This window comes from Narcine bancroftii, chromosome 8 (assembly GCF_036971445.1).
Source record: "Narcine bancroftii isolate sNarBan1 chromosome 8, sNarBan1.hap1, whole genome shotgun sequence".
Classification (NCBI taxonomy): domain Eukaryota; kingdom Metazoa; phylum Chordata; class Chondrichthyes; order Torpediniformes; family Narcinidae; genus Narcine; species Narcine bancroftii.
This window is the reverse complement of record NC_091476.1, coordinates 92,399,590-92,416,816: the sequence shown is the minus strand read 5'-3', so window position 1 is coordinate 92,416,816 and position 17,227 is coordinate 92,399,590. Positions and strand designations below refer to the sequence as shown.

The following is a 17,227-nucleotide window of genomic DNA, read 5'->3' as shown; positions in this document are numbered from 1 at the left end:
TTCGGGTACTGTTCTTTGAAATTTGTAGTTAATAAAATTGATGTACCATCAATAAGCACAAAAGGCTGATGTTGTGAAACTATCAAGTTTTTATTAACTAAAGACTGGAACAACCATCAACCTGATTGATCCAAGCAAAGAGAAAGGGGGTTGGATTGGTCTCAGGATGCGTGTCCAGCCAGCAGCAGCCAATCATGGCACAACAGTAATTTACCACAAGGTTTTAACATTTCAGTACAAACATTCTAATCCAAACATAATTAATGCCAAGCTGCTAACCTACTCCTGTATCCTCATTGAATTATGAAGGATGGAGATTCAATGGGCAGGGTTTGTGTTGATAGATTTCTAATTGGCATCAATGGTGCAGATTATGTAAGGACTGAAGATGGGAAAATTACATTTTCTTGGTCAGTTCATATTTCCTCATTCGGCATTGCTGAAATAGCAGTCATTGGAATCAGAAATAGGAGAAGAAATATTGAATATCCCTGAACAGAAGATCTGCACGTTTCTACAAGTGGATTGCACTCTGACGCCAGCAATGGAATCAAGTGAATGTGTCATTGTTGGTTGTAGCACAAGTCACCTTATCTCCATCTTTGAGGAGACAAGTAATGATGCAGTCATGGGGGGATGAGAAGGGGTCTGACATCAGGCACTCTCTGTAAGGTGTTGGTTCATTCTCCCCATGACCTGTGTGAGTTTTCTCCAGGTGCTCCAGAAGGCCATTATACCATGTGGTATAATTTAAAAAAAATTAAAGCAAAGGTGTTGGCTGAGATACAACAGATTCAATTGCAGAGAAGCAAATACAGGGCAACACAGCAGAAGGAATACAGCCAAGTTCAAGTTTATTGTTACATGCACCAAGATGTAGTGATGGGGTTGTTTTGCGAACAGACCAGTAGACATCTCAAACATAATATAACAAATACGGCAAAAGCCCAGAGTCCCAGAGGGAGAGATCCTTGGTGCAGAGCAAAGGCAACATAATTTTATTGTATTGTAGTTCATTCATGAGACTGACAAGCGCAGTAAAGAAACTGTCCAGAATCTGGTGGTGTGCCATCTCATACTCGTGAATCTTCTTCCCAAGAGGTGGAGAGGGTGGCTGGGGGGTGGGGGATGAATTTTTTTGATTGTTGCTCGCCTTTCCAAGCCAGCAGGAATTAAGAGTTGATGGAGGGATGTGCGTGTGATGACCTGAGCCATGTTCACAACCCTTTCTTGCAATCTTGGGCGGAGCAGTTCCTGCCCAATGCAGTGATGCACCCCGACAGGATGCTTTCACTGGTGCTCCTGGAGAAGCTGTAAAGGTATGCAGGCGACATGCCAAGTTTTCTCAGGCTTCAGGGGAAGTAGAGGTGCTGGAACTCTTTCTTTGCTGTGAGATTGATGTGGGTAGATCAAGATATGTCACTGGATATCAGAAAAGCACATGGTCAATTGTACACACTTAGCTAATGCCACCAAAGCTTTGCTCCTCAGTGAAGAATTAAGTAAAGAAGCACCTTGGACCATGGACCAGAACCCCTCAATCATTTTGTTCATGCCATAAATAAAGTTTATAATTGTGCTCTTGTCAGTGCATAACCCGATGTTTTGCTCATCATACTAGTGTTGGGATATCTTGTGCAATAAGGTAAAATCTCCAGGGTTTCAAAATTAAAATGAGTCAAACAAGGTCACTTTTATTCCATTGGAGAGTGCTAGCATTCTTGCTTCTCTGTCTTCAGCCAGAGAGCAGATACTAGAGTTTGTATTCAATAGGTGTAGGAGTGTCCTCCTTGACCATCCACATCTCCTAACCTCCACTCCATTCACTTAGTTGTGAAAGCCCTTAAACCTTCCCAAAGCTGGGAAGTATGCACCCTATCCACCCCAACTTCAACCACTGGCAACCAAAATTACCATTTTGTTAACATTTGTGGGCAAGAAAAGCTCATCAAAGACGCTCCTGGATGTCTGCATTAGCGAATCCCCTTTTCTCTTTCCCCCTCTTTCGCCCACATCTCACTACTTAACAACCATGAAGATCCAATACTCATGCATTTAGGTAAGTTGTTCTGCTCCCTTCAAACTCATCCTTCCCTTATGGGCCACCTTTGTAATTGTCTGACTATGTATCACACCCCCGCCCCCCACACCCATTCTCATTCTTATTTTCCCTTGAGCCCTCTCTGAGTTCACCTTGTCCAGGCAGCCCACTATTACACTCTCAGCTTATCAAGTTGATGTCTGTCTGCCTTCCTTTCCCACCTCTCTCCCCAGATCCATTGCCTTACCCTGCATCATCACCTGCCTCCACAAAGGAAACATTGCTTGTCTTCACAACTGTAGTTCACAGAAGACCTGAAGAAATGTAACAGGTGATGCAGCATCCATACAAACTCAAAGGCAGTTGACATTTCGGGCCTGAACCCTTCATCTGGATACCTTCATCAGGATTCCCGACGAAGGGCTCAGGCCCCAAACGTTGACTGTCTTTTACTTCCTACAGATGCTGAATCTCCCCAACATTTTTGTGTACTGCACTAGACTCCCTCATCTGTAAATTTTTCTTATTTACCTCCTTATCTTTAAAACTCTAGTCCTGTTTCCCAGCTCTGCAATCTTTAAACATTGTAGATTCAGATTTCACATTTATTGTCAGAGTACATACATGACATCACATACAACCCTGAGGTTCTTTTTTCTGTGGGGGAGGCAGGATTACCACTTACTGGTAGTGCGGAAATAAAAACTGTACACAGCATATACATGTAAACAACAAAGAACTGTAAACAAATAACAAATGTAAACAAACTGATGGTGCAATACAGAGAGAATTTAAAAAAATAAAGTGCACAAGAGTCTTTAAATGACTCCCTGATTGAGTTTGTCATCGAGGAGTCTGATGGTGGAGGGGTAGCAGCCGCTCCTAAAACTGGTGAATCTTGTGGCATCGATACCACTTTCCTGATGGCAGCAGCGAGAACAGAGTGTGTGCTGGGTGATGTGGGTCCTTGATGATTGCTGCTGCTCTCCAGCGGCAGCGTTCACTGTCGATGTTCTTGATAGTGGGGAAGGTTTTGCCTGTGATGTCCTGGGCTGTGTCCACTAATTTTTGGAGGGCTTTACGGTCAGGAGTATTGGTGTCCCCATACCAGACCGTGATGCAGCCGGTCAACATTTCTTTCCCCATTGCTGGGCATGTCTAGAGGTTTAGAATGACAGCATTTATCGTTTTACTTTGAATGCACATCCTGTACCAACTGTTGAGAGCCATTGTGGATTTTGTTGCATTCAACAAGTGCATTGACAGCGACAGCCTTCACTTTATCTGACTGTTAATGTTCATTGTTTGCAATCATTGCATTAGAATGTTAATGTTTTTATGCCATCACCCTTTGCTGAATGATAATGCTCTTTGAACACCAAAGAGGGGCAGGACTATGGCCCAATTTAAAAAGAAGTTTATTTTTTCTCCCCTAATTTTAAAATGTTGGTTTTGTTCAGAATTGTTTCTGCATCTTCAAATATTCTTTGAAATGTAAATTGTTTTCCAAGCACCGAGCGCTGGCCACCACAAACGTGTTTGCGTCCCTTGCATGCAGATGACAAAAAACTGAGATCCATGTTGCCCAGATTTTCTGGAGTAAGCAAAATGCTGCTTCCCACATCTGGAAAAAATACAGAAAATTTCTAACAGTTATGAGAAAATTAGTAGAATGATTCTCCAGCCAATTTTCTCTGGAATGTTTCCCAAGTCTGTCCATAATTAAAGGAATAATCAAGATGTGCACACATGTGTATCTTCACAGAAGCATCGGGATTGATTCCAGCTACTGGGCCTTTCTTTGAATTGTTTCATTTCGACCCCTTCCTGTTCAAATGAACTGAGAAGCCACTGGGCTCTTGTAGCGGGAGATGAATACACAGAAAACATAAAATTATGAAAGGAAAAGATAGGCAGGAAGCAGGAAGGTTTTTTTCCATTGGCAGCTGAGACTAGAGCCAGGGGACATGGCTTCAAGACTCATGGAAGTAGCTTCACGAAAGAGGTGAGGACGAACTGCGTCTCCTCGGGGGCTATGGATCTGTGGAATTCTGTGCCCAAGGAAACAGTAGAGGCTGCCTCATTAGATATATTTCAGAAACAGATGGATTTTTGCAGAGTTAGGGTTTATGGGGGAAAAGGCAGGTGGATGGAGCTGAGTCCACAGATCAGCCATGATCTTGTTGAATGGCAGCACAAATAACTGGCCAAATGCTCCTATTTCTGATCTAAATATCGTAGAAGTACACATAATAGTTAGTGGAATAACTGAGAAAGATCCTGGACATTACTTTGTTAATTGAATTAAAAAACGAAAGACAGAGTTTATGCTGTGCTTCTCCTGTCCCCCGAATATCCATATTTGTTTATAGCAAATGAAATATCTTAGAAAGGTAACCATTGACTTAGAAATAAAAGCACAGCTACAAGTTTGAGTGCTGGACCTTTGAGGTAAAAAATTTTTAAATTTAAATTTTTACATATTATTTACAGCACAGCAGAAGCCAATTCCAGCCATTTAACCCTGTGCCTCCCAATTACACCCAAATTAACCGACAGCCCCAGGGTGGGAGGAAATTGGAGCACCTGGGGAAAAGGAAGGCGGACATGGGGAGAACGTACAATCTCCTTACAGAGAGTGGCAGGAACCATTTCTGAATCTCAATGAGGGAGCTCGAGACCAAAACGTTGTTCTCCGTGGATGCTGCCCGACCTGCTGAGTTCCTCCAGCCTCTTTTTGTTCACTGAAGATGCGAGCTTCAGCAACTCTTGTGTTAATCCATTTTAGTGATGCTGGCTGAGGAAGATAAAGAGACCAGGATGTGTAATCTATATCTATTCAGTGGAAAGACTTTCATTTATGATGCTTCTTTTCACATCTCTCAGTACCTTTGCAAAATGATGCCAGGCTTTACTTTGAAGTGTCATGACCATTGTTATGTGGTCATAAAGTTGACCATTATCTCTCAGCATATCAGATTTCTCTTTCAATAACTGACTCCCTGAGACCTATGGTAAATATTTGCCCAGAAGTATTTGCATTCTGCTAACAAAACCTAATTGCACAATTATGCTGTAGTGCTTGCTGCATCTGAAGCATCACACTAATCCCAGTGTCTGCAAATGGCTATAGAATTACAAGCAGTTGCCTTTGTGATTTCACTAATTTCCCTAAGGATTGTACCATGTCACAAGGTGTGTGGGGGGGGGGGGGGGTGGGGGGAGAGGAGGAAAACCAACACTGAGGAACGACTGACTGAATTAAAAACAATCAAGGCCACTGTACAGATCGAAGAAGTGATGGTTTGTGGGGGTCTTAGGTGCCATTCTGCCCTGCATATCCCTGTGTGCAGAGGTGTTTTTCTTAAAATAGAAAATCAAGTGCAATACACAACTCAGCAAGACCTGCAACAAAGGATAATCAGCACCTTGAACCTGGGATCTTCAGCGCATATTGTACTCGACTCCAGCATTTCTGCAGACCCCAACATTTCCATATAGATATGGAATTAAACATATATGTCCATTTAATTCACCTGGCACCATCCTGGTCGTAACTTATTGACTGAAATACACAGACGTGCTGGAGAAACTCAGCCGGTCAAGCAGCACCCATAGGAATTAAAGGGTAACCAATGTTTCAGGACCAAGCCTTTTAGAGTGCATTGCACTGACCCCGGCATTTGCAGACTTTCCTGTTTAACTCATTACCCGAGTTCCTGACTAATCATAGCAGTGGATGTTGAATTTTGGACATTTTTTATAAATGGTACATTTTACATAGAGAGGACAGCAAAGAAACAGGCCCTTCAGCCTATCAAGTCTTCACTGACCATGAGACACGTGCCAGATTCCCATCCTCCTGCCAATAACCAAGCGTCTCCTGGAATGGCATGAAACCAATGCTGCAAGTGGATCTGATTTACCTGCTTTGCCAAAATGCTCGAAACCCAATTTGACCAATGTTATCTTGTTGCTTTGTGTTTGCATGGATTTCTTTGATTTTTTTGGATTTCCAGTCTAAACATGAATGTTGTTTAGACTGGAAGGTTGCAGTAATAAACAGAGTTTAGAGAAACTGAATTGACATAGGCTTATAAAATTATGAGAGGCACAGATAAGGTATAAGTCACTGTTTTTTGCCCAGGATAGGGGAATCTAAGCAAGTGGACATACAATAGGTTTAGGGAGAGAGGGGAAATGTTTCAAGGCAATCTAAGGGGCAAGAGTGATGGGTATATGAAATGAACTGTGAGAAAAGGTAGTAGAGGCAAGTACTAGGGATAGGAAAGGTTTGGGAGTCCAAAATGGGGCTGGAGCGTGGCAACATTTTGCAATGTCTGGATAGCATACTGAACAAAGATTTATACTCTATCTCGGTACATGTGACAGAAAGCTTGATTATGTTATTTGTTCTTCCCAATATTCTCATCAACTACACCCAGATTCTCCCACTCACTGCACACTGGGGACAATTTAGTGGACAATTAACCTACCAACTCACTATTAACCTACCAATTCATATATAAAATTGAAAAAGTGCAGAGATTTACGAGGAAGTTGACAGGACTTGAGGAACTGAGTTACAGGGAAAGGAAAAACAGGTTAGGTCTTCATTCCCTGGAATGTAGAAGAATGAGAGGAGATTTAACAGAGGTGTACAAAATTATGATATATAGAGTAAAAGTAAGTAAGCTTTTTTCACTGAGGGTAGATGAGGTGCAAACCAGTGGACATGGGTTAAGGGTGAAAGGGGAGAAGTTTGGGGGGAACATGAGGGTAAATGTCTTCACACAGTTAAGTGGTGGGGGTATGGAATGAACTGCCAGCTGAAGTGGTGAATGCAGGCTCAATTTTCACATTTAAGAAATATTTGGAGAAGTACATGGATGGGAGGGGTATGGGGGTATATGGACTGAGTGCATGACAGAAGGACCAGGTAGAATAATATTTTGGCAAAGACTAGAAGGGCCTGTTTTTTGTGATGTAATGTTCTGTGGTTCGATGTATTTTGATTATGGATCTCCCAGAGGACAGCAGTGGAGGATTGCCTTTTTATATACATATGTTACTGATTTGAAATGTAATGTATCATTCTCTTGGAATAAAAAGCCATGATTGATAAGTTTGTAGATGACTCCAAAATTGGTAGAATACTGGACAGTGAAGCCGATTGTTTACGGTTACACAGGATCCAGATTAACTTGGAAAATTGGCAAGGGAAAATGACTGATAACTTTTAACACAGACAAGTGTGAAATGATGCATTTTCGGAAGTTAAACACAACCAAGACATACACAGTGAACGACACTGCCCTGGAGAGTGTTATTAAACTGTGAGATCTTGGGGTGCAAGTGCATGATTCCCTAAAAGTGATGACAAGGGCAAACACAGTGGTGAAGAAGTCATATGGGATCATTATCTTCATTGGTCAAGGCACCGAACATAGAAGTAAGGCATTATGTTACAATTGTACAAATTGTTGGATCGGCCAGACTTGAAATATTGTGCACCATCTGGTTATCACACTCGAGCAACAATGTGATTAAGCTAAAGAGGGAGTAGAAAAGATTCACATGAATGTTGTTCAGACTGAAAGGTTGCAGAAGTGAGCAAAGATTAGAGAGGCTGTGATTTTTTTTTCTGGAAGGATTGAGGCTGGATTTACAGAGGTTAATAAAATTAGGTAGGTTGTCACTTTTCCTCAGGCTAGGGGTGTCTAAACAAGTGGACATGCAGTAGGTTTAAGGGGAGAGGGGAAATATTTCAAGGAGATCTAAGGGGCAAGAGTGATGGGTATATTGGATGAAATGTGAGAGGAGATAGTAGAGGCAAGTTCTATGGATGGGAAAGGTTTGGAGGGACATGGGCCAAGCACAGGCAAATGGAATTTGCTAGATAAGAGGTCCTGTTTCCCTACTGCATAAGGATTAGTGTGGTGGTTAGCTGTAACAGTGCCAGTGTCGTGGCTTTGATCCGGCTCTGTCTGTAAGGAGTTTGTATGTTCTCCATATGCCTGTGTGGATTTTGTCTGGGTGCTCCTTTTTACTGGGGTTGTAGGTCAGTTGGGTGTAATTGGGTGGTTCGGGCTCATGGGCCAAAAGGCCTGAAATTTAAAATTAAAAAAAAATGAATCAAGCAACATCTTTGATCAAGAATGAACCCAAGTCTCTGGTACTGGGAGGCAGAGGCTATGCCCCATTTGTCTAATATCATTCCAATGACAGCACTTCATTTGTGTAATTACATCGGTGGAATCGGTTGGAAAGTTCTGATGAAATAATCTTTAGCTCTTTCTTTGTAACAAAACAAAAATTTTCAGTGTTCTCCAAATCAATCTGATTTTCTATTTGTTATTAAATATAGTTAGGCAGCGCTAATGCTATATTTAAGGACGTTTATGTTGGATGAATGGGAAGAGGATTTGGAACCAAGTTCCATATTATGAACATTCCACCTGCTTGAGGACAATGCTTTGTCCCACATCAGAAGACAAGTTTCATTTTCCAAGAGGAGGAAACCCAGGGAAAAAAAATGTTGTGATTATTGAGTCTGAGGGTTTCAAGTTACCTCAGTATGACAAGGCCACAGTTCAGATATTGATAAGGTCACCCAGCTTACCCCGGCTTTGCATCCAGACAAAAACTCATCAGCCTTTCTCAATCTCTGTCTGTTTGTTTGATGAGCTCAGGGTTGTGGTCACCACCATGTTAACTGGAACTCAAATGGAATGTTAATTTTTTTTTGCTAAAATATTGCTTATAACCGGCCTAATTCAGCCTCCAATGTCACTACTTATGTCAGTGCATCTTTTTTTTCTAATATTGAGGTTGTTTTAATATCCACCCATGGTGAAATTTTTTATTTTAATTTAGAAATACAGCATGGTATCTGGCCCTTCCAAGCCATGAGCCCATGCCACTCAAATATACCAATCAACCGACAAATCCCGTACTTTTCTGGATGGTGGGAAGATACAGGAGCACCAGGAGAAACCCAGATAGGTCCTGGGGAAAACATACAACTTACAGACGATAAGCATCAAATAGCATTGCTCTGCACTTTATAATTTAATTTTTAATTGTTCATTTCATAAATTACATCATCAACTCTGAGGCATTTAAGAATTTGAAAAAAAAAATTGGGTTATTGCAGTCTCTTTTTTTGTCTCGGTGATAGAAAGTGCTAACTAGCCACACATGAGAACATTGCAAACCTCAGCACCAAATCTGCTTTGATTGTAATTTCACTGCAAGGGTGGGTCCCACTGATATAACTAATCAAGCACAGGTGAGGCACTGAGCATTGGTGAGAGAAACCAAGCATGATGAGGATTGCACAAAATAATGAGGGTTATATAATCAAGTGGATCGATGATCATCCAGGTGCTGCTTCGGCCATAATACCCCTTGTGGTATAGATCTCAAATTTTCTGTCAATGGGCTAAGGAGGATAGAAATAACAGTTCTCGGTGTGGTTCTGCAAAAGCACCAGGGCAGTAATAGTGGGTAATTTCATTTTTCGTCATGTTAGCTTGGATGCAGGTAAACATAATAAAAAACACATCGTTTTAACATTATAAAAATCACTGCTTTGTAAACTGCTTTCAGAATGTTGTACTTAGTCAGTCCATGGCAAACCCAATGGAGAGAGGAGGAGAATGTTGGATTATGAATTAAAGAAAGAAACTAGGCAGGCGATGAGTAAAAATAAGTTACACCTGATGAAAGGTTCCAACCTGAAACATCAACTGTTGATTTCTGTCCACGGATGCTGCCTGACCTGCTGAGTTCCTTCAGCACTTGGCCAGTTGTTCCAGTTTCCCAGCTAATGCAGGCTTCTTATTTGCCACCATTCTCCCAACGGTGCTCAAAATTCAGTCAGATTTAGCAGAGTTATCATATTCGACAAAGATAAAAATTATAAAGGTTAGGAACGTAGAACATAGGAACATAGGAAGTAGGAACAGGAGTAGGCCAAAAATGGCCCATCGAGCCTGCTCCGCCATTCAATACGATCGTGGCTGATCTAATTTATGACCTAACTCCACCTACCTACCTTCTCCCCATATCTCCTAATTCCTAAAGTTCTAAAGTGGAATAAGGCCATTTTTTTACTCGACCAAGAAAGTGTACCCTACACTTGGTAAATCAGTCTCAAAGCAAAGGTAGGCATTGAGAAAAGAGATCTTAGTGTTCAGGCTAAATGTTTCCTCAAAGGAAAAAGCAGGACAGCCGAATGTAGAGTTTCCTGTATGACAAGGTGCATGGAGCATATAATACGTTAAAATTAGAAGCTTCAGTGAGATGTTGAGAGTTTAGTAGAGCAGAAAGCTTAGAAGAAAGTGTACAAATGTAATTTAAAGTTAAAGTAGAAAAGCAAAGAGAGAGTATGAAAATACACTGGAAAGTAATATGTCTACAATTGTTTCATGTGCATTACAAAGCAAAAGTCGGAGAGAGTAGGGCCAATTAACCAATCTGTGAAGCACGAAGATGCAGTGCTTATTGTAAATACTTTGCCAGTGTCGTAATTGAAGAGAATGAGATCATGGTTGGGTTAACTACAAAAAGAGATTCAATTTTAATTGATAGAGCACAAAATGTCAAACCCTGTCCCAGGGTGTCAGAAGAAGCAAGCGTAGAGATGAACTGCAATCCTCTGGTGTGGAATCAATGGAAACTAAATCCAACCATCTTGGACAGAAACAGCAGGAGATTATAACAAAGGAATTCCAAAAATGTCACACTTTTCCACCATTACCCAGAACAGTGGTGTATATAGGGAATCTGTTTGGCACCTGTGTCACAGTATAAGATCTGTCAGCCAACAGGAGGCGATGGTTCTGAAAGTACTATGCCAACTGATAGTGCTTTGCAGATGGTAGATTACCCCTGCAATGTTCTGTTGACTAGGACAATTCTCAAGTGATTCTCACTTCCACCTGCATTTCCTCTTTACTGTATCTGACCCTGTTCCAATGAACACACTGTGTGGTGTAGTAGCACCTGCTTCAAGTCATATGCCTCTGTGCTACCTGTACTCTTGAGACATTCTCTTCTTCGCTTCCCAGTTTTCGTTCACTGCGGAAGACGTGCTGACATCAATCTCCCCAACGTGGGTCTGAGATGAACACCATCACGTGAACTATCCTTTTGATGTCTACAGAAAGTTGCTTGAGTCCATTATAAGAGACCTTTGCCATTATTCTGCATATTTTCTGGATGTTTGAATCGCCTCGTTTTTTTTTACCGGAGTGCTCCAGCGTTTAGATCCACATTAAACACAAAAGCTTTTCCCTAATTGCTCATCTCTAGCTGACGGAAGAGTCAAAGTTACGTTCACTGACAAGCACCTTTGTTAAAGTGTAGAGCACGTCGAAAGAATCAAAGGCTTGTTGATCCAAACCAAGGGTTTATTAACTATAAGACTGGAGCGTATCGCATGTAGGTCAACCAATCCAGAATGACCTGGTCTGGCTAGGAGCAACCCTTTGAGACCTGCCAATAGGCATGGCTACGCTCTCAGCCAATCGCAGTCATCCTACATTACAATCTGTACATATACACATTAGTGATAGAATCTGTACTGTCACATAAAGCAGAGCAGGACATTAGAAAGGAAAATAATTGAGATGGCTCCTGCTGGTACACAACAGTCTTCAACTGTGGTGATCTTGAGAAGTGGAGGAATATCAGAGAGAAGAAATGAAAAGGAGTTTAAATGAAACCTATTGACAAAAGAACTTCAGTGTCTAACATTGGATCCTCTTCACTGTGACAAATAGTAGTAGATCTCCTTTAAATGCTCCTGTTCATTAATTAATGTGATTTAATTATTGTAATCTGACATTTCTCTTCCCTTTTCTGCATCCAGCATTTTTTTTTGCTGTGTTTTAAAGCTCCAGAAGAAAGCAGGAGAAAGTGTCACATTCCTGATTTGATGTGAATCCCAGCTCAAACGGTGTTAATGAGTTATTGTCTTCTTGATGGGTAGATTAGTTTTGTCTGTTGAATATGTGGGAGAAATACATGGGGTTATGGTTTCATATTAACAAATGCCCTTGAGAAATCGATCAGCTCTGACCTACTTGGAACTGGCAGGGTTGTTTTGATTCATGCAGCATCTGTAAACATTTTATCCTTTCCACTCTTTCAGCTGAGATTTTCATAACACAGATTTATATTTCCCTTTTTTCTCGTTTCCAGTACTAGATGGGGTTTTGATTTGTAAGGCTCTTAACTTCACCCCGATACTCCCACTTCCACCATATACTCCATCCCGACGGGGAAGTGAGTTTAGAACAGGTGAAACTGATACAATATACAACCAGTAGAAACACAAAATGCCGGAGAAGCGCAGCAGGTCAAATTGTGTCCTTTATGTAGCGAATGTAAAAATGCATAACCAACAGTTCGAGCTTGAGCCCTTCATCAAGGTATAAGAGAATGCCAGCAAAAATGTGTGGGGAGAGGGGGTGGGGGAAAAGGCAGGGCATGATAGGTGGAGAGAGGAGGGAGGGGACAGCAGAAATGTGGGGGCAGGAGTTTAGAACAGGGGAAACTGATACAATATTCAACCAGTAGAAGGTGCTGGAAATTCCAGTGGATAACTTGTTGGATGCAGAGGCTGGTGGGGTGGTAGGTGAGGATATTCATCCAGAATCAGTGATTGAGGTTGATGTACTGAAAGAGAAGAAAATGAGTCATATGCAGCCAAAATTAATTGATATGATTAGGAATGTAAGAAATTGAAAGAGGTGTAGGCCTTCTGACCTGTTGAGCCTGCTCTGCCATTCAATAAGTTCCTGGCTGATCTGGCCATGGACTCAGCTCCACTTACACACCTGTTCCCCATAACCCTTAATTCCCCCATTCAAACATCTATCCACCTGATCTTGAGTACCTTCAATGAGGTGGCCTCTGCTGCTTCACTGGGCAGAGAACTCCATGGATTCACTACTTTCTGGGAGAAGCTGTTCCTTTTCTGTGCTGTCTTAAAACTACATCCTCAAATCTTGAGGCTATTTCTCCTTGTTCCAGTCTCATCTGCAATAGAACCGATCTCCCTGCTTCTATCTTTATCTTTTCTTTAAGATGCAAGTTTGAAACACAGGCCCACCTCAACACCAGGAACCTGAGTGCAATCCCGGCCTTGGGTGTAGAGTTTTTGCACCTTCTACCTGTGACCACGTGGGTTTTGTGTGTTCTTCAGTTGGTTCCCACCATTGAAAGACATGTAGTCCCTCGTGTATGGGTGAGTGGTGGAAACTGGGAGAATTGATGTGCGATTGGGGAGAATTAAAAATACAGTAAAACCCCTGTTATCCAGAATTCAAGCAACTGGCAGCCTATAGAAACAGGCAAAAAAAAAAATCTCAGAAGATAAATAGGGAAAAATCATGGAAGTTTAAAATTGGCACACCTTGCTGTCTGTTCACCAATCATGCAACACGCAATCTCAAGCAATCGGAAAATTCACATATCCAGCATTTGCCAATCCCTACAGGTGCTGGATATCAGGAGTTTTATTGTAGTAATGAGTTATGTAACTGGAAAGTTGTTTGATGACATGGAATAAATGGCCAGAAGGGACATGTTTCTGTACTGTATCTCTGTATGATTCCATGAGTAAAAATGGTGGGAGTTATATTTGAGGGAAATCTGAACAGGGCCATAGAAACATAGAAAACCTACAGCACAATAAAGGCCCTTTGGCTCACCAAGTTGTGCCGAACATGTCCCTACCCTAGAATTTACTAGTCATACCCATAGCCCTCTATTTTCCTAAGCTCCGTGTACCTATCCAGGTCTGTTTTTCAATATTTTTATTGAAATTGAAATTCACATTAAAACATACAGAGTACCTAAGAATACATATTAAAAATAAAAAAATAGAAAAGTACAGAATACACTACACTCAAAATTTCATCCATGGTACCCGCATTCTTAATCAAACAGTTTATATTAAAGTAATACTTTATTATAAAAAAAAATTAAATAAGTGTTTATAATTCTTCACTATTGTTGCACCCAAATAAGTAAATTGATTTCTTACCATTTTAAAAGGAAGGTTGGAACTTACTGGTGCAAAATTATTCAAAGGAAAAAATTCATTTTTATGTAAATTCAACTTATAACGTGAAACTTGACTAAAATGTGAATGTAAAGAAAGATTAGAAATAAAAAGCATCATTAGTATAATGCAAAACTTTGGGGCTAATCTCCTTAACAATAATATCATTAGATTCTCGGAAAGCAATAGCTAAAGGTTCTAGAGCAAGATCAAAAGTGAAAGGACTTAAAGCACATCATTGTCTGGTTCCACTTTGGAGTTTAAGTGGTTTAGAATTCTGAAAATTAATATGAATACAAGTAGAGTGCGATAGATATAATAATTTCATCCATTGAATAAAGTGAGCCCCAAAATTAAATTTTTCTCAAGTCGTAAATAAATTAGTCTTTTCTGCATCCAGAGATATCGCACATTCCAAGATCTCCTTAGAAGGAGAGTATATAATATTTAATAAATGCGGTATATAGAAATGGGAATACTGATTTTTAATAAAGCCAGTCTGATCACCAGATACCCCTCTGGATTTAGCTTGAAACGTAGAATGAAAATACAACCTGTTCTATCTTCTACAAAGACATCTGTTGTCACTATTGTGTTCATGTGTTTCTTGCAAAAATATAATTGTTTTTTTCAGACCTTAAATGTTTTAACAAAAGCAAAAATCTTATTTTGTTTTACAGGATGGTTCAATCCTTCAACATTAAAACTAAGTAAGTTAATAACTTGATCCATTTTAACTATTTAAAAAAGTAGGAGACTTTCCAATTATAATGCACGGGCATTGGAAACAAGATAACTGAAAAGAGATGTCTTTGGAGAGCCAAACAGCTTCTAAGGAAATAATAACCCTCTCTCCAATCCCTCCCAAAGCCAGAAAGCTAACCAATAGATAGACGGCAACCTACTAACTAAATTGGCCATCCCCAAAATTCCTGCTGGTAGAACTCCAAAATTTTAATGAAATGTTGCATGCTTTCCAGACAAGACAAAACACAGTTACTGCATCTAATGCCAAAGACAGAAATAAACATTATGTTTTCACAATATTAATAATGCACATTAATCATTATTAACAAGAGAAAAACTTTAAAGTAAAGAATATATAGATATGAAAATATTAATTTAAATAGTTAAATCAAAATCAAAAAGCTTAACATTTTATAAGCTAAATGACTGAAAAAATATAGATGTCATAAAATAACTACCGGTAATCAAAAAATGTATAAATACTTTCGGCATTAATTGATTAAGACCTTGTTCTTTTAGTTAAACACTAAAAGATTCAAGAAGTGAAACAGCTGCAGTTTCTCAGGTGGAGAGATAATAGATGGTAGATCTTCCAAAAATTTCTGGGCTTCTTCAATAGAATGGAACCACTTAGAATTGTCCTTCAGTGTGATCTGAAGGCGTGCTGAGGAAAGCAGAGATGGCTTAACACCTTGATTGTGAAACTCCCACATGATCTTATATTTAAAACATTCACTCATAGCCTCGGGTGAATAATCCTTGACAATCTGAATCTTCTGACCATTGTAGTCAGTCATTCCTGTGAGACGAGATTTACATATTAAAAGCTCCTCTGATCGGATGCTGGTTTAGGAGCCAGCGATCTGTGTGCATGATGATTCACAGGGAGAGTTGGTAGAACTTTATGCCCAAACAACTCTGAGAAAACATCGCCTCAACTGATTTTTCCAAGCCCATAATTCATGTTATTTCTTCTGCTTATGTTTTCAAGGTTAATAATATTCTGCATTAATTTTTCATTAGCTTTTGATAGCTTTTTACATACCTCTTGCATATCATCCACTCTTACATCCAAAACAGTTGCAATTTCTTCATTATCTTGAATAACTTTATCATGTTTTTCTAAGGTTTCTTGAAAAGAATCCAATTTTGCATCTATCTGCTTAAACTCCTTTCTGAATTGTAATTCATCAGAGGATTCTATCACAGATTCTAAAGATGCAGGAAGATCCTTTTCTTTTCTACTTCCTTTAGCACTCCTTGTAGCCATGTTAAACATAGTTACAGTTGTTAATCCAAATAAATTCAATGTGAAGCTAAAGAATAAGGACTTAAAAGGTTGGAAATGGTAAGCTAAGTTGGAGCTACTCCATTAGCAGCCAGCTGGTAGCCTCAGAAATCTCTTCAAAGACCCTATCGCATCCCCTTCCACCACCATTGCTGGCAGCCCATTCTGCTCACCTAACACTCTCAGCGTAAAAAAAAAGTACCCCTGACATCTTCTCTGGACCAACTCCCGGCTCCTTAAACCCGTGCCCTCTTGTGGCTCACACTTTTAAAGAAAAGTTATGGTAATGTCAACTTGGGATCAAATTCACCACATTATCACACCCAAGATAGAAGGCTATTTTCTAACAGACTTATAGTTGAGGATATTTAGGGATATGGACCTGAAGCTTGTCAAGGGGATGAAGGTTGTTAGTAATGGAACTAAATTTGAATAGTGCAACAAGCTGGAGGGACTGACTGCCCTGTTTCAATACGACTGCTCTCGACTTTAGCACAGAGCAAACTAATTTGTTTCCGAAGCATGCACAGTTAAAACAAATTGGAAACCAAAAAAAAAATCATCCAATAAACCAATATTGCAAGGTCAGTCTCTATATAAGCAACTCCCCCTGGAGAAGAGAGCCTCTTGAGAATTTGTTTAAATTGCTTGTTATTTAAAATGGCTTGTTATAGCCACTTTTTCAATGCAACAAGTGAGGTTGCTATGGTGTTGGTGCAACATAAAAATGGAGATACCTTTCAGGTTCTTGAACTTTTGTCAGTTTTCCATCAGTGTATGGAGATCACAGCACATCATAGAACTAAATTAAATTGAGCACACAAATTTGTTAACAAAGTTAGATGTTGGTGTCACACAAGAGGCTTCAGACCGCGGTGGAGTGGAGACAGTCGCCCACTTCTCGATCAAATGCAGAGTCGCAAAGAGGGTGTGAAGAAGGATGGAAGGGTCCTTGTCACTCTTCATCCCCAGTGGATGAATCGCTGGGGATGAACCAAGATAAATTATCAGACTTTTTGTTTCGCTTTCAGTTCTGAATGAGCAGGAATTTCTGACAAATAAATATTGAGATGCC

At 40.2% G+C, this 17,227-nt stretch overlaps 1 long non-coding RNA gene across 1 annotated transcript; it reads right to left on the bottom strand.

Annotated features, from left to right (window-relative positions):
- Positions 1–3,442: 3,442 nt before the first annotated feature.
- LOC138741802 (uncharacterized) lies at positions 3,443–4,923 on the bottom strand. The gene is made up of 2 exons (XR_011343770.1): positions 4,675–4,923; positions 3,443–3,665 (listed from the first exon to the last, which is right to left on the bottom strand). It is a non-coding gene; the product is annotated as an uncharacterized lncRNA (long non-coding RNA).
- Between the last annotated feature and the right edge of the window lie 12,304 nt (positions 4,924–17,227).